This window comes from Macaca nemestrina, chromosome 9, assembly GCF_043159975.1.
Source record: "Macaca nemestrina isolate mMacNem1 chromosome 9, mMacNem.hap1, whole genome shotgun sequence".
Lineage (NCBI taxonomy): Eukaryota > Metazoa > Chordata > Mammalia > Primates > Cercopithecidae > Macaca > Macaca nemestrina.
Window position 1 is genome coordinate 134,621,545 of NC_092133.1, and position 23,880 is coordinate 134,645,424.

General features: G+C 36.9%; 2 long non-coding RNA genes across 4 annotated transcripts in view; one reads left to right on the forward strand and one right to left on the reverse strand.

Annotated features, from left to right (window-relative positions):
* Nucleotides 1–1,689, reverse strand: part of LOC105494336 (uncharacterized) — a 41,523-nt gene extending 39,834 nt beyond the window's left edge. The window contains exon 1 of the long non-coding RNA XR_011608281.1: nt 1,306–1,689. This is a non-coding gene — a long non-coding RNA (uncharacterized lncRNA). The remainder of the gene's footprint in view (nt 1–1,305) is intronic.
* Nucleotides 1–23,880, forward strand: part of LOC105494334 (uncharacterized) — a 636,433-nt gene that overhangs the window by 538,345 nt on the left and 74,208 nt on the right. The gene's annotated exons all lie outside the window — the stretch shown is intronic.

Below are 23,880 nucleotides of genomic sequence, written 5' to 3' on the forward strand. Positions count from 1 at the left end.
ACATACTCCCATAGCATTATTCAATGGGTAAAACACATTCTATTCTTTGTAACATGCTTAATATTCCTTTCTTAGAGTCATAGACAAAAGACAGGAACTGGCTAGAAGCATGATCTTATTTTAAAAATTAGACATGAAGGCTGGGCGCGGTGACTCCTGCCTGTAATCCTAGCACTTTTGGAGGCCAAGGCGAGTGGATCACCTGAGGTCAGGAGTTCAAGACCAGCCCGTCCAACATGGCGAAACCCCGTCTCTACTAAACTTACAACAATTAGCCAGGTGTGGTGGTGCATGCCTGTAATCCCAGCTACTTGAGAGGCTGAGGAAGGAGAATCACTTGAACACAGGAGGTGGAGGTTGCAGTGAGCTGAGATTGTGCCACTGCACTCCAGCCTTTGCGACGGGAGTGAGACTCCATCTCAAAAAAAACAAAACAAAACAACAACAAAAAATTAGACGTGGAGTCTCTTGGAAATACGTTTGCCCAAAGCCCAATGTGCATTTGTGACTGTGGATACATTATTAATATCAGTGTCTATGTGGTTCTAGTGAAGGTTAGCACATGTCCTAAGTACTTGCACGGTTGTAATCAACATAAAAAGAAAAATATGCAGGGAAGATATATTCAGGTAAATGCACTCTAGAGAAAAATGCGTTTGGTTACATATAACACACACATACACACCCCCCACAAATAAATGAGATAATACACCATAAATGATGAAATGAGATGAAATCTCATCAGTGTCAGTTCACAAATATCTTAAAACTGTCTAATGGCAGATGTCTCATCATTTTCAATCAAGACATATTATAAGCCAGTTAGTAATAACTAGTTACTCATTAAGTATGTTTTGAATTTCTATATTTGACATTCAGAAAAAATATTTTCTTAGCAGTTTGCATTCCCTTTTAATTAAACTATTTGAGTTTGGAAGACACTTTAATAAGTCTTTTCATGTTAATAGCAGTAATAATAGTAAATAATTTTGTGGCACTTATTGTAAGCCAGACACTATCATATGCATTATATGTACATTAATCCATTTCATCTTCCTGGCAACCCCTGAAGTTGCATTACAGGTGAGACACAGAGAGGTTAAGCAGTCTGCCCAAGGTCACACAGCAAGTAAATGACAGAGTCTGGACTTAAATCCAAACAATCTGGATCCAAGTCTATGCTATTATCCAGAATACTACATAATCTTTCTTCTATGCCTTGACAGATAGCACTTTAAAATGTAGTTATTAGCTAGTACCAATTTTTCAGACAAGATAAATAATAAAATGAAGATAGAAACTTACTTGATCTGGAGTAAGAAAAAGAACAAAGAGAAGAACACCTTTGTAGTTACAAGTGGCTATGGTGGGTGTGCAAAGAAACCCGTTTCGTCACCGTCCATATCTTCAATTAAAGTAGGAAAACAATAAGACGTTTAACTTGAATAACTTCTGGTAGAGACTGATGAGAAGGCAGGGGTTTGCCCTATAAGAGCACAGGATAAAAACTGAGAGCGCATCTGTGGCTACAGAAGCCAGGCAGGTGAACTGTTCCCCTTATAACAAGAAAAATTCCTGGAGAGCTTTGGTTTGAAGTATATATCCTCCCAGGCCATGTAATGGGAGGCTGAATCTGATTTAAATACAACTCCACTGGGAAGAACTCGGCTAACCTCTAGGTTTCACCTGCTAAATGCCAGGCACTGATTACATTTTAGCAATGCAAAGATATTCATCAAATCAATTAACTAGGGTGACCTGAACTACTCTGATTTCAGGACAAGGTGGTGGTGGTGGTGGTGGTGGTGGTGGTGGTGGTGGCTGGGTCATGACATGGAACATTGTCCTGAAAATTGGTCCTTGATCCTGGACCATAAAAGATAACCGGAGAACAAGTGTGAAACCCTAAGAGAGAGAGCGAGGGAAAAAATGATATGGTTAAGATCAAGACGATTCCCTTCATTAGATAGAAACGGTTTAACTGTTTTCCAAGAAAACAGCTCCAGCTAACATTGAGTAGCTTTTCTTCTTAGTCTGCTAACTCTTTAGTTAATTAATTGGGATAATTTCCAATAGGGAAATGAATTTGGAAACTTGATGGTCAGCTTAAAGATTAATTGTTTTGTTTCCTTTTTCAAACAACTATATTGATGTATGATTGACAAACAAAATGCTGTACATATTTAATGAACACAATGTGATTAGCTTGGGGAAAAGTAGACACTCATTAAACTATCACCACAATCTATGCAATAAGCATATCCATTACCTCCCAAAGTTTGTTTGTTTATTTATTTATTTATTTATTTATTGAGATGGAGCTTACCATCTCGGCTCACTGCCACCCCTGCCTCCCGGGTTCAAGCAATTCTCCTGGCTCAGCCTCCTGAGTAGCTGGGATTACTGGCATACACCACCACGCCTGGATAATTTTTATATTATTAGTAGAGACGGGGTTTCACCCGGTTGGCCAGGCTGATCTCAAACTCCTGACCTCAGGTGATCCCCCACCTCAGCCTCCCAAAGTGCTGGGATTATAGTCATGAGTCATCATGCCCAAGACTGCCTTTATTTAATATTACTATTTTTTTGTGATGACACTTAACATAAGATCTACCCTTGTAACAAATATTTTAGTATACAATACAGTATTGTTAACTATAATTACTGTGCTGCAGAGTCGATGTCTAGGTCTCAGGCATCTTGCATAGCGGAAACTTTGTGCCCTTTGACTAATAACTCCACATTCCCCCCAACCCCTGACAACCACCCTTTCATGCTCTGCTTCTATGAGTTTGACAATTTTCGATTCCTCACATAAGTGGTATCATTTAGTATTTGTTTTCTGGCTCTCAATTGTTTCACTTGATGAATGTACTCCAGGTTCCTTCATGTTATTGCAAATGGCAGAATTTTCTGCTTTATTAAAGCTGCAAAGTATTTTACTGCACATAAAAAGCAGACATATAGACCAATGGAACTGAATAGAGAGTCCAGAAATAAAACCACACATATATGCTCAACTGGTCTTCAACAAGGGCACCAAGAATACCAATGGGAAAAGCAGAGTCTTCAATGAACAGTATCGAAAAACTGAATATTCACATGCAAAAGAATGAAATCGGATCCTTATCTCCCGCCATACACACAAATCAACTCAAAATCAATTGAAGACTTAAACTTGAGACCTGAAATGAAAATGTTTAAAAGAAAACATAGAAAAAAAGTTTTTTGACACTGATGTTGGCGTTGATTTCTTGCATGCGACCCCAAAAGCATAGTCGACAAAAACAAACATAGACACAAGAGACGCCATCAAACTAAAAAGCTGCACAGCAAAAGAAACAATCACCAGAGTGAAAAAACAAACTATGGAATGAGAGAAAGTATTTGCAAACCATATATTTGATAAGTGATTAATATTCAAAATACATAAGGAACTCCTACAACTCAACAACAAAAAACCAAATAGCCCAATTAAGAAATGCGGAAAGGACTTCAATAGACATTTGTCCAAACGTACAAATGGCCAACAGGTACACGAAGAGATGTCCAACATCACTAATCACCCTAGAAATGCAAACCAAAACCACAATGAGGTATTACTTCATACCCATTATAAGGGCTACTATGAAAAACAAACAAGAACAAAAGAAAGCAAGTGTTGATAAGAATTTAGAGAAAAGAGGACTCTTGTACACCATTGATGGGAAAGTAAATTGGTGCAGTTGCTATGGAAAACATTATAAAAGATCCTCAAAAAACTGAAAAGAAACCATCCTATGATTCGGCAAACTCACTTCTGGATATATATATCTCTCTCCAAAGGAATTGAAAGCAGAATATTAAAGTGGTATCTGCACTCCCATAGTCATCACAGCATTATTCACAATTATTCACAATAGCCAAGACACTGAAGTAACTTAAATGTTCACTGATGAAGGAGTGCCTAAAGAAAATATGGTATCTACAAACAATAATTTTGTTTCTGATGAATGTATACATCATATCAGAATTTATATCCATGCTAGAAAAAATAAAAGGCACCTGCAAAACCCATCATTTAATTTAGGCAGAAAAATAAATACTGCTATAAGGAGGGAAAGGCTTCATACAAAATACAGAACTAATTATTCATTGGTTCAGAATCAGGAACTCTTGGTGTCAAAGCAAATCAAACAGTGAAGACTTATCTATAATATCTCGAGAGATAAGGACACCCACTTTATTATTATCTCTTATCTGGGAAGTTTCTTTAAAATACATTTTATTAAGATTCATCAAATACTGACTATTGATCCACAATATAGGTGTACTAGCAATTAACCAAACATTTATCTCTAATACATTTGCCAAATAACTAACAATAGAGAATCAATATGGGTAGGCATTATGAGAACTACAGCAATGCCTTATTTATCTGAGGAGACCCTGCCGTCATGCCAAGTACAAGACTTGAGAAGTTGAGCATGTTCAGAAATCAGTGGCCAAACTGAGTTGTAGAAAGAGGAGTTTAAGAGATGATTCTGAGCTTCAAGCTGCTTATAATCTATTTGAAGAGACAAATTTAATATATATAAAACAATGAAAACAGAATTCAGTGTCAAAGTAGTTTTCATTATCTCTCAGGGTGAGTATGAGTTGAGAATATGAGAAGAAAAACCTGCACCAGAATAGTAAAGACCTATGCCAATTTACAAAAGCAATTTTTATTATATATTGAAGAGAATTTAAGAACTTTTGATAGCACTCCTATGGGAAAAAGGGAGAAGCAGATGGAGGCATTGCACACTAAGTCCATTACATTACTCCAAGTCACATCCACATCACAGAGGGGTAGAGGCCAGTGATTCTCTACAAGAACTGAGAAGACCAGTGTTTCAGGACCCTTTCTACCCAGATTCTTTCCTGTCTGAAAGGAAGCAGTGATGAGCTGTGTGGACTTGAGTTATTGGAGCTTCCTCTTCTTGCAGAAATTAGACAGGAAAGAAAAGCAAGTCACCAGGGACTATGTCCTTGATTAGTGGCTGCAATCCTGCAACACACTTCATCCTGCCCAGTCCCCATCGATGTTGGCATTTTCCTACTCAATTGATGTCCTCATATTTTCCCTGCTCCGTCTACACACCATATATTTCTTCAGGTTAGTCCATAACTCTTATTCTTTTCTCCTCTTGCTTGATCTGTAAAATAAATTGTACTCACATGTTCACATATCGTAAGAAACAATTACACTCAAGGTCAAGATCAAGTGAAATTGCTTACATTTCTTCTCCATTTTTTTTTCTCCAGGGCTTTACAATTGAACCCCATGGATTGTCCTTAATTAGAGATTTTAGAGGAATCACTTTTCTAATTTCTGGTTTCATGTATATAACCATTCACAAGCACACATATGTGTATGTACATGTATGTACACATAGAGAGGCAGTTTGCTTACGTACATACATATGTAGGTGTGTAAGGGTGTGTATGATTTGTGTGTGTGTTTGTGTGTAATATATGACGTTGGCACCAAAAATGGCTGTTGAAGTCTCATATCAGGTAATTCTAACTGAATATCTGAAATGGCTGAAAGGCTTTTGTCAAAGTTAAATAATTCATTTATTTATCATGTCATTTTTTTTCATGCATAAGCAAAGCCTGGTGATTAGGGTGGCTTGAGAGTCTTCTTTTCTGAAAGTTGTAAGGACGCAAAAAGAACTCCACCCATCTACCTGAGAAGAAACTGTGCTCCCAAATAAATGAGTTCTTTTAGAAAAAAAGAGAATATATTGCTTACAGAGTTTGTTAAACTTTGCATTTCAGTCAACAGTTACCTAGAGATATCAGTTTCACCTGTATATACATGGAATATAATAGAAAATAATACTGTGCTCCACAACTGCCTCCCCAGCTTCCGTGCCCTCTTTGTTCATCCCTCGTCCACATTCTCACCCCAGGCTGCACATCTACAGAGTAAGCTCGGAGTCTGTCATTTGGCGGGGCCTAGAAACAATGTCTCATTCATTCATCTTAGTGTTCATACAGCTTAAAATACAGTGTTTATTTTTACTTTTTATTTTTTAACTTTTGTTTTAGTTTCAGGGGGTACATGTGTAGGTTTGTTATATGGTAAATGCATGTCACAAGGGTTTGTTGTACAGATTATTTCATCACCCACGTACTAAGCCTAGTATCCAGTAGTTATTTTTTTCTGCTCCTCTCCCTCCTCCTACCCTCCACCTTCAAGTAGAGCTCAGTGTCTGTTGTTCCCATCTTTGTGTTCATGAGTTCTCATCATTTAGCTCCTACTTGTAAGTGAGAACATGTGATATTTGGTTTTCTGTTCCTCTGCTAATTTGCTGAGGATAATGGCTCCCACCTCCATCCATGTTCTTGCAAAGGACATGATCTCATTCCTTTTCATGTCTGCATAGTATTCCATGGTGTATGTGTACCACATTTTCTTTATCCAATCTATTCTTGATGAGCATTAGATTGATTCCACACCTTTGCTATGGTGAATGGTGCTGCAATGAATATTTGCGTGCATTTGTCTTTATACTAGATTTTATGATAGACATCAAAAGCAATCGCAACAAAAGCAAAAATTGACAAATGGGATCTAATTCAACTTAAGAGCTTATGCACAACAAAATAAACTATCAACAGAGTAAACAGACAACCTACAGGGTGGGAGAAAACATTTGTAAACAATGTCTCTGAAAAAGGTCTAACATCCGGCACCTATAAGGAACTTAAATTTACGAAAGAACAAACAACCCCATTAAAAAGAAGACAAAGGACATAAACAGAGACTTTTCAAAAGAAGATATACATGTGCCCAACAAGCATAGAGTAGATGTTTAATCACTATGTACTGAATCTTATGTAGCTGAATAAAGAATTTAATAATCACGTGTTGCAATGGCTCTATGCAAAATTGCATTGTGAGGAGGTTGGGAGCAAGTAAAGCCTTGCAGAGGATGCAGAGGCAGGGAGTCAGGAGATTACATAATCCACCCTGGGCAATGGTTCATTATCATCTGACTCCCCACTTCTCCTTCTGGCCTCCTGCTGGCTAGCCCTACCTAATCTGCATACACAATCTCTTTTAACACTAATGACCATATTGCTGGTAAGAATTATTACTCATGTTTTACTGCCAACAAAAACTCAATGGATAAATTTCACTCAATAAAAAGCATTCCTCTTCTCCAACCATTAAACAGCTTCCAACTCAAAATAATCCCTCTGCTCACTTAGGCTATATCCCAGAAGTTAGCATTCTTTGCAATTCCCATCTTGTACTGAAAATTATTTTCCCGGCTGGGTGTGGTGGTTTACGCCGGTAATCCCAGCACTTTGGGAGGCTGAGGCGGGTGAATCACGAGGTCAGGTGTTTTTGAGACCAGCCTGACCATCATGGTGAAATCCTGTCTCTACTAAAACTACAAAAAATTAGCCGGGCATGGTGGCGCGCTCCTGTAATCCCAGCTACTCAGGAACCTGAGGCAGGAGAATCACTTGAACCAGGGAGGTGGAGGTTGCAGTGAGCCGAGATTGCACCACTGCACTCCAGCCTGGACAACAAGCGAGACTCTGTCTATATATATATACACACACACATGCACACAAATATATACATGTATGTGTATATATATACATGTGCATATATATATACATGTGTGCATGTGTGTATTTTCCCACAGGTCTAGGAAGTTACCCTGCAAATGGGAGACTTAGCCTGATACCTGATATTCCAGAATTTCAGAGGCCTCTTTCTTCATGGCCGGTGGTTGTAGTAGAGACACTTGTTGGATACATGGATAGATGGATGGGTAGAAATTTGAGTATGCACAATACGGAAAGGTGAATAATGACTTCTACACATTTTTCGTATGCCCAGGTTTCAATATGATTGTGTGTCCAAGTCTGATGTATGCCTGTCGTGTTGCTTCACCACCCCACATGTTCTGACATGGATGTCTTAATACATACTCTCAGACTTTCCCAGACCTGAGAAGTAAAGGCTGAGGTTATGACCCCATGCTTCAATCCACTCCTTTAGTCTTTCTGTTTGAAAGAATACAATTTTTGTCCCAAATACTCGTTAAACTTCAGAGCTCTGAATTCACCTCAGAAACATCAGAGTCTACTTTTCATTTTATCACGTGAACTAAATACAGCAAATTCAGGACCATGCAATGTTCTCCAGGCTCTCACATTTCATTGTCCTACTAAATCTAATTGAGGCAAATAACTTTGTTTAATATACTTTATGTTCTAGGTACATGTGCACAACGTGCAGGTTTGTTACATACGTATACATGTGCCATGTTGGTATGCTGCACCCATTAACTTGTCATTTACATTAGGTATATCTCCTAATGCTATCCCTCCCCGCTCCCCCAACCCCACAACAGGCCCCGGTGTGTGATATTCCCCTTCCTGTGTCCAAGTGTTCTCATTGTTCAATTCCCACCTATGAGTGAGAACATGCGGTGTTTGGTTTTCTGTTCTTGGGATAGTTTGCTGAGAATGATGGCTTCCAGTTGCATCCATGTCCTTACAAAGGACATGAACTCATCCTTTTTTATGGCTGCATAGTATTCCATAGTGTATATGTGCCAAATTTTCTTAATCCAGTCTGTCATTGATGGACATTTGGGCTGATTCCAAGTCTTTGCTATTGTGAATAGTGAGGCAAATAATTTTTATCTCTCTTTATGATGTAAAGCATTTCCTCTTCTTGATTTCATTTTTTCAAAGCATATATGGCCATTCAATATATCAAAAGTGAAATTTAAGGAAAAGTATCCCCTACATGTAGATAATATGGAAGATTTAAAAAAAATAACCATATGGATTTTAATTTGGCACAAATACCATGTATTTCTATACAGGGTGAGTGAAGGTGTACACTTCTTAAGTTCACATCATTCTTCATGGTCTTATGACTTAGAATTAAACCTGAAATATCGCCTGCTGAGCTCCTTGTCCCACTTTTCTCCCACCTTCTGTATGAATAAAATCCCATTTTCCTTCTTTCATAATTCAAAGAAACTGACATATTTAATCAGAGATAATAGATTTTATTAGACCAAAGGCATGAGGAAAAATATCCAGGTGTTATTCCTCAACTGCAATTAATAAAGTTTCATGGTGGTTCAATTCATTAGGACAAATTAAGAGTCTGTAATAAATCCTTTAATTAACTTTCTAACTTTCAGCTTTTTTAAATGATTAATGTTGCTTGTACAAAGGAGTCTACTGTGGCAGGAATGACCAGAAACATAATAAGCAAATCCAATTATTATATTGTCAAATGAACCTGACTTCAAACTGGACTCAAAGGACCATTCTTAAAAAAATTACACAAAATAAGCTACTTAAATAAGTATCTGATTCATGTGGGAAAAAATATCCAATAGCTTAAACAAATTTCATGGATTTTTATACATGAAATATCCTGGCTGCCTATTTATTATATAGTGGTGTTTTCTTTGTTAAGGTCAATGTTAAACTTATTTTTTGTTGCATATAAATAGATTTATATTTAATAGAATAGATATAGTAATATCTGTATAGCATTAGATTTATAGACTTAAAATTGCCTAACCACTTCACCTAAATATATTAAATATTTTACCATTACTTTCTGGATAATTAAGAACTAAATTATTTAGATAAATTACCAACCTTCATTACTTTAAAGATACAGTATTAAGGCTTTACTAAAAAAAAAAAAAAAAAAAAAAAAAAAGATATAACTTAGCTTTGTGAAAATAGCATAAAATTGTGATGTGTTTTTAGCATGGTTTTTATAAGACATTTATTTTCTTTCTGATGGTACAAGATAATGTATAATTATTAATAGCATTCATCTTTACTGCTACATTTGAAAATATGTAAACCTTAGCACATAACTGGCATTCCATTTCTAACCCCTATAATGTTGACTAGAGAGTCTTGGGTTTTCTGTTACTAAAAAATTATTTTTAAGTTGCTGGCATTTCTTGTTTGTTATCTTATAACCGCACTTTCCTTTAAAAAATTAATATATCTTAGTGATTTGGCAGAAAGCATAGCTATAAAAATACAATACAGCTATTTTACATTTAAATATTTTTCTTTTCTAAAAATAAATTAGGTTAGATCTGTAAAATTCGGTTTATTTTAGATCCATAGGCATTTAACATATTATAGTAAAAAAGTTCACTATCACGAAACCGCATAAATGAATGAACTCACACTCATGGAAATATATGTAATGAGAAGGTTGTAATTCTCAGAAGGAGTTGGTCACCAAATACAGTAACAGAAACAAGGAAGGAATTCTGTCTTCAGGAAAACTGATTATTCTGAAAAATTAAATCTGCCAATCAAGTTAGTCCTTTGCATAGTAAAGCTGTTGATAATCTAAAATCTACGTAATACAATTAGTTTAAAAGTTTGTATAACCTCCGATGGTGGTAAGTATTGCATATAAGTATAATAAACAATGCTTGTCTGCTTTAAAAGTCAGTAGAAAACTTACCTTTTCCATATAGCTTTTCTGGGCACACTTATTCATTCCCAGATGTAAGATGAACAGACCTCTCCTGACCTCCATTCACTGTCACCTTCATTACATAACTTTTATGTGTTACTGAGATACAGTAACCATTACATATTTGTATCTGGGATCCTAATTATTGTGTGACCTTACAGCTCTATTTCCTATAATTTTCACATTCCCCATATTAGTTTTTAAATGTATATTTATTCATTCCATAAATATTTCTATTATTTCTATTATATATACACAAATATAAGTATATATTTATATACATTTCCTTACATCAACCACATATAACAAACACCCCACTTTGGGAGGAAATGAGATGATTTAAAAGTAGCTACTACTTGTCTCAAAGAGTTGACTACCTGGGCAGGAAGTTGGGAATCAAATAGGTAATAACTGTGCCTTGTTGAACATTGTGCACGGGGAACATGTGAAGTAGTTAGGGTATTCAGAAGGCATCAAAAGTTTTTATACTGAGGCAAGTAGCAAAATAGGAGCATCCGATTTACATTTTGCAAAGGAATAGAAGACGTTGGCCTTGTAGAAATATTAAAGAAGAAGGAACCAAGCAGATAAAACAGAAACGACCTGGGTCACTCCTATAATCCCAGCACTTTGGGAGGCCAAGGCTGGTGGGCCAAAGCTGATGGATCACGAGGTCAGGCGACTGAGACCATCCTGGCTAACATGGTGAAAACCCGTCTCTACTAAAAATACAAAAAAATTAAAAATAAAAATAAAAAAATAAAAAAAATTAGCCGGGCATGGTGGCGGGAGCCTGTAGTCCCAGCTACTCGTGGAGGCTGAGGCAGGAGAACGGCCTGAACCCGGGAGGCGGAGCTTGCAGTGAGCCCAGATCATCAAGCCACTGCACTCCAGCCTGGGCGACCAAGTGAGACTCCATCAAAAAAAAAAAAAAAAAAAGAAACAGAAACGATCATAAGGATGGAAATTTAAGGGGACAGAGAATAATTTGGCTTGAGAATGTAAGTCCTAGTAAAGGAAAGAATGACGGGATAGCATGCAGCAAGTGGGACTTAGTGAAAATGTTAAGCCTCTTAAGTATAAAGATAAGAAACTGGGACTCTGTTTGAGTCAAATGCTAGCTTTGTGTTCCACTGCTGACTCTTCGAAACTCTAATTTTTGAAGGTTTAACTATAATTTTATATTTTCTGTAAGCTTCTGCACATTGTACTCATATACTTGGGATCCAGTGACTCCCACCTTCCTCTAGTGATGCAGTTAAAATTTTGGGAGTCATGAGTATACTGGATCCAATGTTTCTACACAGTATGAAGTCATGATAGTCAGGGTAAACCTTCAGTAGTTGGTATGCCTGCCAAAAATTTATCTAAATATACCTGGTCACTTTGCCCTACAAGTTCGCTTAGAAATGTTGATAAAACAGGCTTTCTACAGAATGGTTATTTCCTTTTTAACTTGCACGAAACAAAATTTACTCTGGCAATCGACTCTTCACCTAGTATTTTGACATAAGTACCGCAACTAGAAAGTCAATGATGCACAGAAAGATTTCTGTTCCCCTTCAATAAAAATCTGGCATTATTTAATATTCAGGACCACAACAAAAAACCTCAAGTAGCCTTCCTCTGTAGTTCTTATTTTCACTCTTCTTTCATTCAATGTTAAATGAGCAATTACTGCTTACTAGATACTGTGTCAGATGACAGGACTGCCGAAAGGTATATGTCCCTGACCTCAAGAACCTCTCTTCGGGTAGAGAGTACGCGCAATGAAATAGTGATAATAAATTGCGATAATCACTACAGCAGGGTATTAAATATTAAATACTTGCTGAAAGCCCAAAGGAAATAGTTATTGCTCCATGGGTTTGCTATTACTACTGAATGTCCATTTAATAATGTTTTAATAATCATATTAATCAGGATAAAACAATCCATTGATTCATATAAACTTCCTTTATCTCTGTGTTGGTAGACAGCAGCAACATGTTTCACAACTATGTTGGTTTAAAGCCCTTTCTATTAACTATAAAGTCAAGTACAGAGTCAAAGGGAAACCTGTGTGCTATGCTTAGCCCCCAACATCTCCTCTCTGTCAGTGAGATTATGCATCCCACGTGGTCTATTGCCTTAGATAACTAAACTGTGATGGACATGTCAATCAGACAAGAAAATTATTGGCTTATTAACAGCTTACTTTATAAATTCTGACAGCCAGTCCCTATATTATTGGACACAGTAGTTTATGCAACATTTGCTAAGCATTTGCTGAAGATTTAATATAATTCATTATTTCAATGTCTAAGTCCTTATAAAGTCTAATTGAGAAATAGAATTCCCAAAGCAATGAGGATTTGTATCATTCACCCTAGGTCAAAAACTGATCTTCGTAAAAATGGAATTCAAAATCTTCATTCCTCTATTAGAAAATGAAGTGAAACTCTGAAAACTTCTAATACCTTCCCCCAAATGTATCACCCTATGTTTTTCATCTTTTTATTAAGCTGGACAGAGATATTTAGCAGGACTATTATCGTTTGCTTTGCATACAAAGCATATTCCACTTGAATATGCTTATTCCAGTTGAGCAATCATTAGAGTTGGCAAATTCCTAACACTATGATTTTTGTTCTCATTGACTGTATTTGTGTATCTCTAACACACCTTTCCATAGTTAGAAAGATAACAGAACCATAGAAGCTGACACACAGGCTTGGAATGATCCTTATCTCTCCTGTGGTAATACGATGCTGCTGCGTGACCAAGGCTCTGGGAACCTTACCTCAAACCCACATATCAACAAGATACTGGATCTTGAATAACAAATTAGGGGCCTGGGAGTGAAAAGCAGAGAAAGCACTCTTCAATAATACAAAATCACTCCTAGAGAGAGGCTTGTCCTCTGTGGGCACAATGATCTCCCTTTGGGTGCCCCTATAGACAATCGCCTTTGAATTTTGTGAAAAGTTTTAGCTATTTCTTCCAGAAGTCAAGTTCATTTCAGGAAGAGAGTTTATGATCTTCTCTTATTTTTCTGGTGACAGCTTTTTCCCCGTCAAGCTACTGGGGAAAATGGTGTCTAGAAATAGATAGGTTGCTATTCTGGGGTCTCCAAACCTTCCACTCTGTCCCTCTGAACTTAATTTTGTCTGTATTCTTTCTTTTCAGCGATTCTGCTCTGTTCCCTAAAGCTGTTTCTGTGAACTTCCTTTTCCTTCCTATTTTGAGATGTTATGATTTAGGAGGTTAAAAATATAGAAAAAGTACTTTATGCAAAGGTTTATAATATTTTCTTAAGTTTCCCAGGCTGGTCAATTTATAAGAGGCAAGAATTTGTGCGTGGAACTGCATGCTTAAGTCAAACCAAACCTAAACCCATCCAGCAGGGGGAAAATACTCCTCTATGGTTTCTAGCTTGACAGGATATAACTAATATGGTCAAATCTCTATGTGAGCAACCTAGTTCTTTAATTAAACACTGATATAAATAAGCCCTTTAAAAGAAAAGTGACCACATTACAGATTAAAGCATTAAGACTTCTTGAATTTTCTTAATTGATGACTTCTCAAGCAGATACCATGTTTCTGTGGTAATCTAGCAATGTATGATCAGTTAGTCTTAATACATGCATGTCCTAATCCAAAATCAATTTATTTAACATATTAGATTCCTGAATATAACATCACCAATTTGGCTACAACACAGTTTGCTTTAGATATGAACCCGTATCCTAAAAATAAGTCTGGGGTATGGAGACTATTTTGTTTATGAATCTTGTACCTGCTCATGGTCCTAAATGGACTGAAGTTCTAATGCGACATAATTTCTTTCATGTTATGTTGCATGTTGCCTAAATTATTTCACAAGGTGTTGTATAGGACAACCACACCAAATAACATTTTCTTGATACAAGATCCTAAGAAAGTATGCACAAGCAACTGATAGGCAACGTCAAGGCAAATAAAATATCCATGAGGAATATTTATTTGTAGTCACATGTGTAGCCTTTGATTTATGGTATACTAGAACCACTTTCAAGTGTTTTTTTTCTATAAAAGGACTTCATCCACACACACAGGACATTTCTACCTACTAGTCCTAGTTGTAGTTGGAATTGTTCCTGTTTCAGTGGATGGCCATTTTTAAAGCTTTTAAGGAATTGCTGGAAGAATAGCATTCTATCAGAGATAGGGAGGGGGTGGAACAAGTATGGCTAGAAAAATTAAATCAATATCCTTGAGCATTTATCCTTGTGCTCTCTCCCTTTCTCCAATGACATGAATATCACATGGCATCTGTTATTTTTCACTGGGAATGTGAAGGTAAGAGATATGGTTTCAGAAAAATACTATTCCCAAAGGAAAGTACTGAAAAGCAATGTAAACCCAGCCATTAAGTGAACCCCAAACCCTATATATAGGGGATTGGAATTAGAAGTTGTATGTGGGCTTGAAGTGAGGAGGGTTGCCCATAACATCCAATACATTGGCAAAACATTTCATGCCAATCGTGCCAAAGGAAAATGCAATGGGACATTGGCATTCAACATTTTTTAATGGACGTAAATAAAATACCAATTTTTCATTTTTACAATTTGTTTTTAATGGGACAGAAAGAGGAGATGAAAGATGAAAAATTGATAAAATAAAGTGATTATTGAAGAAGCATCATCTTACTTTGGACAAATAAACATGAAACAGATGGCTTGGGTTAAGAGGTCATAGAAAAACAAATTTAAAGTCTTAAGGCCAAAGTGTTCATGGCAAAATGCTTGTTGAGTTCTATAAGAATTCATAATCATATTAAGAGCTTTGAAAATCCTAAGGGACATCAGAGGCATACTTCAGTGACAGATCTCTCAGGTCATAAAATTAAGAAGAAAATGTCCCGACTGAAGCATTCTCAAGGAATTCCCAGATGCCTCGTCACTGTGTGTGCAGACGTTGGGGAAAGTGCTTCTGTTGTTACCTCCGGGGCATTTGGAATTTGGAGTCTGCTAGTGCAGGTGGAGGCCATCCTGAGAGTCAAATGATGAGGGTATGGTGATGGAGAGCAAAACTGGCCTGGAATATTGGAAGCTTGAGGCCAGGAGCTACTGATTTCATAGTCCTTAGCTAGGGAATTGATTTTGTCCATGTGCAATGGAACCACATTTTAGGTTTTCAGCTGGGAGGAGGCATTTTACATTCTCGTGAAATTACCCTTCATGCAATGGGGAGAATTCATTGGAATGAGATAGGCTTGGAAGCTAAATGGCCAGCCCACAGATGATGGCTTGCTGGAAAAGGTGTCAGGAAAAGGTAGGGATATAAGACAGAGCAGGAAGAAGTAGGGATATAAGACAGTGCACTGGAATGACTTTTAGATAGAGGAAAGGAGGGAACAAGAGAATATAGAGGGGAAGTCTAGATTTTAGATTGAGCTCCTGGGTGGATGGTATGAACCACTTGCTAAGAGGAGGGAGATATTGAGTGGTTGCAAATATCCGAAGACTAAAATCAAGGACTGGGTTTTGGACATGCTAACTAGATATGCCTATGGATAATAAAAAAAAGAATAGCTAATATTCATCATGTTTTTCACTGTGTTCCAGTAAGAGTTTTAATCACTTTGAATTAAAATATTTTATTATGACAATAACTTTGCTACTATTACTATCTCCATTGTATATATGGGACAACTGAAGCCCAAAAATATTAAGTAAAAACAATCTAATGCCACATAACTAAGAAATGGCGAAGGTATAATTTTACTTGCTTACTCCGTCTCCTTATCTTTAAATACTTCATTTATACCACCAATTCTTATACTACATTATTTAGACAAGTGAGCAATTAGATAATTGCTTGAAATTCAGAAGAGAAGTCCGTACTGCATATAGACATTTAGGTGTCATTGTGAGAACAGTTTCAGTGGAGCTATGACATCCATTGCATGCTGAAGTGGAAAGAACAGGATGTGCAAGATAGATGCGTGGAGCCAGCCTGCGTTGAGGATTCAACAAGTTTGTCTCCAAAGAGAAAAAAAGAAATCACATTCCCTGAAGGGACTTTGGAGCTAGGAAGACTTAGTATTTTAGTCTGGTATTGGTGTTTACTTGTTTTCAAGGTGGAATATTTTTTGGCATAGGGATGAGAAAAATTTAGGAGAAAAGAAGAAGCAGGTGATCCAGGAGAGAGAAAGAATAATCGAGGGAATACACCACCGCAAACAGCATGCAAATGGAGACAGAATTGAGGGTTTATTGGTAAAATTCAGGTCACATTGCCTTTCGTTTTTTTATGATGAAAGAGACAAGTTCATGAATTGAGAAAGTAGCGTAAAAAACAGATGGTGTATGCATGTTCTCACTTATAAGTGGGAGCTGAACAATGTGAACACATAGACACAGGGAGGAGAACAACACACAGTGGGCGTAGGTAGAACATCAGGAAAAATAGCTAATGCATGCTGGGCTTAATACCTAGGTGATGGGTTGATAGGTGCAGCAAGTCACCATGGCACACGTTTCCCTATGTAACAAACCTACACATCCTGCACATGTACCCCAGAATTTAAAATGCAATACAATACAATAAGAGACATAGTGTGATATGTGATTGGTACACCAGACCTCTCTCTTGGTCCCAAATTCTCTCCTCAGGGATGTGGCTTCACAGATCTATTATAGCAGGTCACAACTCCATGAGATATCCATAGTGACAGTATTGTGCTTGGCACAGTAAACACACACAGCCCCACCACCCTGCAGTATTACAGAATCTAACAATGGTGAGAAGCATAATGTCAACTGTATAAAATACGAAAGTAAAGTCAAGTAAATAATTTTTTAACAGATCATCAAATAACACTTTCAAAAGGATTGTGATTAACTGTTTAAACCATGCAACCCTGAGAAAGCAGGCTTTTCCTGAAGTGCTGAGTACAATACTGTTTAAAAAAATACGAGCTCATGCTAAGCACCCAGTCCCTCGTTTTACTCTCCTTGTCCTAAATATTTTTACCTAATGGATTAGAATCCAGAAGATTGGGTCCATTAACTTTCCAGAGGGCTTCCGGGAGAAGTGCCTGTCCCCTCAGCAGTATTCTGTGAGGATAACTGTGTCAAACATACACGTTTTAATCTACATCCTTTTATTCTCTAAATTTAACTAGCTAGCCTGGAATATTATTTGCGAGGAGCCACCTGTACCACCCACCATCCATAACTACATTCTAAATCATAAAAAATAGAGATCAACTTTCAAAATCTAACCAAGGTTTAGATGTCAAATTTAATTATCTTTATAAATCAGTAAGGTCTTTAATCCATGACTATAAGTACACCTGTATTCAGACAAGCATAGCACTGCTGTTTCTTTGGGAAATGGCAATGTCCAGTTTAGTAATTGCCTGATATATGTGCATTCCATGTAAAAATATGTTTATTATAATTGTTTATCAAAAAGTGTCATGATAATCAAACTTGGAAAATACACATAGAATTGATTATCTGGTTTTAAAAGAAAGCAAACAAATAACAAGTAGTTCTAATTCTAGAAGAATTGAATAGCTTATAAATGATGCATATGCCAAATATTTTTTCATTCCTTTATACCTCTATTTGTTCAAGAATGTCTTGATGGATAATCAACAATGTTCAAGAATATTTTGTTGAACATATTTCGTGGCTAGCTCTTATTACTTTAATAAATGAGTAAGAGTCATTAAATAATTACTTATTTCAAGAATAGTTGGTTGAACATTGTTATAAGACATTTATTTTGTGAGCAGTTTTTGTACAATTTATATTTCCAAAATGAATCAGGCAAAAATCTGCCTTCAGAAATTAATTGCAATGATAAGAGATGCTCACAAATAATGTTAGTAATAGTCAAATAACTTTAATAGTAGTCGAAATAAGAAGCATTTCTATTATTGTATCTCTGTTTTGTTTGCTTGTTTTCTATTATAACTAATTCTTTGAACTCTAAGTCAGAGGACTTGCCCTGGTTCCAGCTTCCTCAGAGTTTAAACGTTACTGAAGAGACAATTTCTGCCTATATATTTAATTCTGACCCAGTTTTTAAGAGCTATCCTGTAATATCCAGAGGGTACTTTAGTTGTTATTATTTACCTTCTTAGAGTAGTAATCAATGAATTAACCCTCTTAGACCTATTTTGTTTCTGTGCAAAAACAGCAGAAAATGGACTTCTCCTTGATCTTATGATCAAGTCTCTAGTATATAGCTCCAATATCTGGATTCCCGCTTTATTTTTAAGTCCTTGATTCCTTTTCTTCTTATCTTTCTGTATTTTATGCAATCCTCTAACTATGGGTAAATCAAACTGTGATTTCTATTCCCACCTTTAGACGGCTGACCCTTTTTCAAGGAAATCACTCAGCCTTCCAATTCGTGCCACTGCTACTCGATGAGGCATGGCGTTTGGGGGAAGGTCATGCTGCAGCCCAATAGTTTTGTTTTATGTCCTGGCTCGATATCTGCCATTTTCCATATCACTGATGACAACCCAGACCTCTCCTCCTCAAAGGACCTAACCATCCACCACCTCTTCCTCTTAGCCAGCGATCTTCCCTTGTGTTAGAAATGCTCCAAACCCCTCCCCATTTTTTAAGGATGAACAGTCTCAGAGAGAAAATAAAAACTATAATTAAGGAAACTCTCCTAAAATCTCCCCCGCCCCACATACATGCTTTGGCTTCTCCACTTATTCTGAACTCTGTTCATCTTGGTACAATGTGTTCTTACTTCTCTACCAAGTTAATCTATTTGCATGTTTCTTTTCCTTCTGTCTCCTCTGCAACCGTACTCCATCAATGTCCTCAACTTCCTCCTGTGCCACACCTCTATAAGTATCTCTCATCCTTAAATCAAACTCTCTTAAATTTGTGTTGCTGTTAGCCACGTCTCTGACCAATTCCTACACAATCTTTCAACTCTCAAAGTAGGGACATCTCCCCCAAAAGTGTCATCCAATGTCTTCTCTATGCTGTCTCTAGAAACACTCTACGCCTGCTCTCTTCCCCACCAATTTTCCAATACTACCTAGTCTGGCCCTGTTACATTGAAATGATCAGTTTATGTAGCTGTAGCCTCAAAAAGACCATGATGGATCAGAGAAGGCGACTCTGTCATGCTCGTTACTGTGTAATGTTTCAGTCCAGGGCACTGTATGTGAGAGGGAGCTAGTTTCATGATCATTGAATTGAAGGACATAACTCCATGTGATTTTTTCTTTTCTTTTTTTTTTTTTTTTTTTTGACAGAGTTTCGCTCTTGTTGCCCAGGCTGGAGTGCAGTGGTGTGATCTTGGTTCACTGCAACTTCCGCCTCCCGGGTTCAAGAGATTCTCCTGTCTCAGCCTCCCGAGTAGCTGGGATTACAGGTACCTGCCACCATGCCTGGAAAATTTTTGTGCAGGGTTTCATCATGTTGGCCAGGCTGGTCTTGAACTTCTGACCTCGTGATCTGCCCGCCTCAGCCTCCCAAAGTGCTGGGATTACAGGCATGAGCCACCATGCCTGGCCTCTATGTGCTTTTGAAATTGTCCCAAATGCCCATGCTAATACAAAATAAAACGTCTTCTCCTCTGCGTTAGTCCCGGTTTGCAATGTTACGTCCAACATAGAGGGTAATATTTATTAAGGGAAGCAGACATAACGTAACAGGAGATAGTAACTGAATTTTTATTAATTAAGGGGAAAAGTGAAGAGGATGAGAAAAAATGGTGCAAAGCCACATATCTGAGAAGTGCAGAGGTCACAGTCGAGAATTATTTTGTAAGATGAAATGTTGGAGAGACAAGAACTTAATCAAATGAAGACGCTGAATCACATAGATCCAGTCAAACACCAAGATGATTGACAATTGGAGTATGTTTGGGGTCCAGTTACATGAATGACCGTGAAAGGCGACTTTAAGCTGGAAATGCTTGTGCTAGATGGGTTATCTCCTTATTTTTGTGTGTGTGAGTGCTGCTACCATTTACCTAGCTCCCCCAATGAGAAGGTCATGCAATATGAGTTCTCCATTTTTCCACCTGCCTTCTTATATCCAATCAATTATTACATCCTATGAACTCTATCTCACTTGTCAATATTCTTCTCTAGCCCACTCTGCTGCTTCAGGTCAGACACGTGTCTTATTATGACCACACAATAAACTCTCTCCCCCTTTAGCTAATTCTTCCTACTCCTTCCAGAGTGGTCTTTCTGATACACAAATACAATTGTGCTAAAAAAAAAAAAAAAAGAAATCCAGAGGCTCCCTAAAACATGTCTATTTTTCAGGTCTAGGCCACTCAGATTACCCTCTATCACCATCTAAATCGCCAGTGGCCATCATTTCAGTTGCTATTTTTATTCTGTGGCTTTACAGTTCTCTTGAATGGAAAATGTCCCAAAGAAATAGCACGAGTTGGCACAACATTCCCCAACTGACTCATTATTAATTAATTCAGGGGAAATAAGAAATACTCCAACGTTGCGGGCACAGTGGCTCAGGCCTGTAATCCCAGCACTTTGTGAGGCCGAGGCAGGCGGATCACGAGGTCAGGAGATCGAGACCATCCTGGCTAACATGGTGAAACTCCGTCTCTACTAAAAATACAAAAAATTAGCTGAGCATGGTGGCGGCGCCTGTAGTCCCAGCTACTCGGGAGGCTGAGGCAGGAGAATGGCGTGAACCCGGGAGGCGGAGCTTGCAGTGAGCCGAGATCACGCCACTGCACTCCAACCTGGGCGACAGAGCGAGACTCCGTCTCACATAAATAAATAAATAAATAAATAGTCTCCAATGTCTTCGCTGCATTCTCCTTTCCAAAATGTCTGTGTAATGTTTTTGATGCTAAATACTTGCTTAGTCAGTTCTTACGCTTTTGGCGATGTTTAGTGGAGGGACAGACAGCCTGTAGCACAAGATGAAAGTCTTTTCCAAACTGTTCTCAAAAAAATGCCAAAAAGGGGAGAGGGAAATAGTCTATTAAAATAATATAGTATGGTCCTATTTAGGCAACAGTATTAATATTGTAGAGAGAAGCTAACTGGGGGTGAGGATAGATAAACACACTGGATCAAAATCAGAGTAGTATTTGGGAATAGACTTTTTTTTATATATTCATAGAGTTATTTTTACTTCTGAAAGTAGCATGTGGAATTAATCATTTGAATCATCGTGACTAAGAGGAGAATAATCACAAATAGAGAGTAAGTTGTTTCTTAGATGAGTCTCCTTTAACCCTTTTTAGGAAGTTAAGGGAAAACTTTTCATAGCTGCAATGTAATAGAGTACATCTGGATTGGTAAATGCTAGATAATCAGGATTGAAAATCTGACATACAAAATAGGCTGGTTTAACTTCTCAATTAATGGCTATAGATATCATATGTGACCTACTATCTGAGGCATTAACACTTGACATGGGATCCACTCACATGAAACCAAATCTCTGACCCTTATTTCTGGGGTAACAGAAGCTGTAGGAACTTGTAATGGTGTGTAAACTCAGTATTTTTTAAAAGGAGGAATAATTAAAAGAAATATTCTAGTAGTGCCACATTTCAACTTTGCATGCATTTTTTAAATGTAAAAAGTTTCCAACGTCATTTCTATGCCGGGTGTCTGATGTGTTTGTGAGTAAAGACTGCCTTTGTCTTTTTCATTCTTTCTTTTTAAAGAAATAAACTTCCACATTTTGAAGTTACCAGTGAGTCCTTAGTGTCCTGTATCTCACGTAGGGATTTCCCCAGTGAAAGATAATCTATTTCAAAGGCTTTTTATTCTGTGGAAATACATTTTATTGTTGATAAGAACAATTATAAAATAATTCTGAAGAGTATTCTTTATAAGAAATGTGGTACTTTAGCTAAACCACAGCCATGAATTAGATTTAGTTTTGTGAGTTAAAACACAGACCCAGTTGAACTGTTTTACCTACTTGTTAATGACAGAGAGCCATCCAATCTATAGACAACAGGAAATATCAATCACTAGATGCACATAGATTTTTTTCTATAACATCAACCATTAAATTTAGTACCATATTTTGATCAATTTATTTAGGATATCTCATTTCTACAATTGCTGAGAAACAATATGCAAATTAATATTTTAGTATTTGATTTAAAAAATTTATGTTGGAAGGTTGGTATTAATTTTCTATCCAAAAATTCTGCTTTGCGAACAATTTTGCTTCTTATGAAACAGTAAATTTTGGAGATCCCCTTTAAAAGACCAATGGTCTGAAGAAGATTGAAAGACTTAAAAAACTGCTTTTCAAATTGGGGGGGGGGGGGCGGAAATGTAGGCTTTAAAAACTGGGAAAAAAAAGTTTTTTGCTTTTTTTTTTTTTTGCATCTGAACTCTGCTCTAAATTTCTACTATAGAGTTATATTAGGTATTATGACTCAGGGTAAATGTTTATCTCTCTCATAAGCCTTTTTGGCAAAAACCCAGCATCAGATTCCATATGAAAACAGAGAAGGAAATGTGCATATAGAGAGCTGGGGAGATTGTATTTGTTTGACGTAGCCTCAATTAGAACCATAGGTAAAGATGGTAAAGTTTTGTAATGATTTTGTGACAAACTTCCCATGTGTTATGCACATTAAGAAAAAATTAGAGCTTGACTTAATATGAATTTTTTCATGTGGCAATCGTGTCCAATCTAAACATTTCTGAGTATTAACTTTGGTTAAACATTGTAACATTTTTTTTGATGTAAATGAATGAGAAAAACAAAACTTTAATGTTGTGGGTGGATATCTCTATCCGTCTTTCTTTGTTAAAGTTCCAAATGCTAGTATAATAAAAAATATTCATTTGCCAAAAGGGACCACTGTGGTAAGTACAAAAAGACATTAGTCTTTGGTGAGAAACAAGCCAGAAGGCACAGGATTGGCTTTTTGGGTGAAAAGGGACAAACCTTCATCTATTTTTTTCTGTCTAAGTGTTCCAATGACAAAGTTTACATGATGATTAATTTTCAGAGAGGTCTGGTAATCTTTTTTCCCATGCTTTTTCTCCCTATAGTGTATTTCACAACGTATTTTTAAACCTGAAATTATAGTGGGATTCATTCTAAATTCATTTATTTTTGTATTGAACATGAAATTGCCATGCATTTATTAGACCTATGTTGAGATAGATCAAATAAGATAAGTTTTGCAAATGCTTTTCATTAATAATTAAATTTTAATAAAATTGAAGATGTAAACTAGCAGGAATTATAACATTGATCTGCCTTTTACGTTTATAAACTAATTAGGTGTTGCAAAACTTCAAAGTCCATAGTACATTTGTTAATTTAAGTAGTGTATTCTCTTTTTTTCTCCCTCATCCCCTCGAG